We start from the raw sequence: 2507 nt of genomic DNA, 5'->3' as shown, positions 1-2507 counted from the left end.
ATTGAAATGTTGAGATTATGGGTGGAGATAAAGAACCGATCTTCCTCAAGGTAGGAGTTATTGATATTCATTACTGAGCTAGCCGTGGAATTGATTACTTCCTAAACAAAAATTGTTACAGTAAAATTTCTACCAGTGCCGTAGAGAATAAAATTCATTTTTTACAGATGGGGTGTCCAACCCCTGTAAATGTAACTAAACTGTTACAGTTTTCCCACTATTAATGAAATGAAATTCATCTTGAGTTATCCAAAATGATTTCGCAATGGGCCGTTACAATTAAAAATTTTTATGTGGTGGTGGTTCGGCAGGGATAATGTGATGTAGATGGGGTAATACGAGGGACACTACACAAAAAATCTAGCTAACCACGAAAAAAACAAATGATAAACTTTAAATTTAAGTGTCATTTTTTCTTACTCTACCACCCAAACTTGAACTTCCTGTGACAATTACTACCTTGCATTTTATGTGGTGTTTTGGACGACAGTATGAGCTCCCTGTAGTTAGGGCATCGCAGCTTCATAAAGCTTCTGACAAAAGTCTTTTGTTTCATCCCGAGGTAGATTGCTTTTGGAGTGTCCCTCGTACTTATTCTACCAACATAATCACTTTTTGTATTGTAGCATGTAATAGCCCTACTATTACCGTCTCACGTTTCTGATTGATAAAAAATAAACCGATTATATTGAAAAAAATAAAATAAATCCAAATTCCACTGCACTCACAATTGATTTACTTTTTTATATTAAATCTTAATTACTCAATTACTTACATCTATCCTGAATCTGAATAATATTTAAAGTTACTTAATATAACACTTAATTAAATACCTACAGCACTGAATATTCTTCTAACTTCTAACTTATATTTATCCTATCTATATAAAACCACTCGGCAAAAACAATTATAAAATGACAAAATAAAAATTTTATATGAATAAATTTCTAAGTAAATAACTTTTCATAAAAATAACTTACAATTTAGACAGTAGTATTCTTCCCCTTTTTAGATGGTGGGTATTGTAGTGGAGCATGATTTAGATTATTCTCAATCTTCGCCTATTAAATCCAATCGCGTAATCCCAATTGAACAACCATTTCTTAGCGCGCTTTTCGTACTTTAGGTATAATTTCTGAACGGAAGTCTTTCAATCGCACGTTAAACTAAACTGCAGTTACTCAATGATTAATATTTTCCGAACAATTCACTATTCCAGAACGACCAACTTGTTCTTGGTTAAAAAATACGATTTTTTATTAATACGCGCAACAAATTTTATTTGGTTTGGGCCTTTTTACTTAAATGGCCCGTTTCCGCGATAACACTCGCCCGTGCGAATATCTACGAAAAAACTTTATAAGTGGTAGCCGCGTTTTCCGCGGCGGTACCACGCTCCGCGTGAATATCTACGCAAAAAGGCTCCCAAATTTCTGATCATTTTGGTTTTTATATCGCGAGTAAACCAACGCCCGTAATTAACGCTCCCATCAAGTTTCCGGAAATAAACAAACTCATAATTTTTTAGCCTCGCTGTTTTATTACATATTTTTCTTAGAATCTATTGCGTCTTTTAACCGGTGACCTTTTTTAAATCACGTACTAATCGTTAACTCGCCCAAAATAGGGAGTCCAAAACCAATAACTCATCTTATATTTCACGATATTTGAAACTTAATTACATCGGAAAAAAAAATGTTTGTTAATTTTAATGAACATTACAACTTCACAGAAATCTGAATCATCGATACGCATTTCTACCCGAATATAATTTTGAAATCCACAAAACTTGCAAAATTTAACAAGCTTCCGTTACAAGCAGCCGTCGGAAAATAAAAAACAAGTCAACGAAAATATAACAACCCATTTAGACACTCAGTGGTAAGAAAGAGAAGAAAGTCGGTTCTTCTTCTAGTTCAAAGAAACTTTAAAAATATTTTTGTGGCCCAAATAGTAAGGATATTATTCTACAGAGATCCTTCACCTCACATAATAGCGAAAAATGTGTGAAAATCCATTGTTAGAAGACGTTTTATTGCTCATTCACAAAACATGCTCTCTGAGTAATGAAGAAATCCAATAATAGTACACGTGGTAAATGAGACAATGTAAGTATGAGGACTTCTATGGAAATGCTTGTGTAAAACCAACACACACTTTGTGGCAGAATGGGATACATGCTCTGATTATTCTATAGTCGATAAAGGATCATCTTATATCTAAATTTATTCAAAAAATTATAGCATTGCGTTAATCATATACTTGGATGTTGGGTAACGCGTAGCATGTGATAATATCAATAGGCATACGCTATGTGAGCATAAGTTAATTTGTTTATTTAAACCTAAATCGTAATAACAATAATTAAGAGTCCAGTTTTCAGTTTCGGAAACATGGTACCACAGAAAACTGTGATGGTACCACGCCAAAAATCATTCGTTGAGTACCTACATTCTTTATATATCAAAGAGCACAGTTTTTTGCATGCAGTTTTTTAGGAAATCTCG

This window comes from Photinus pyralis, unplaced genomic scaffold, assembly GCF_008802855.1.
Source record: "Photinus pyralis isolate 1611_PpyrPB1 unplaced genomic scaffold, Ppyr1.3 Ppyr1.4_LG1, whole genome shotgun sequence".
NCBI lineage: Eukaryota > Metazoa > Arthropoda > Insecta > Coleoptera > Lampyridae > Photinus > Photinus pyralis.
The sequence above is the reverse complement of the archived record's forward strand: the minus strand, read 5'-3'. Positions refer to the sequence as shown.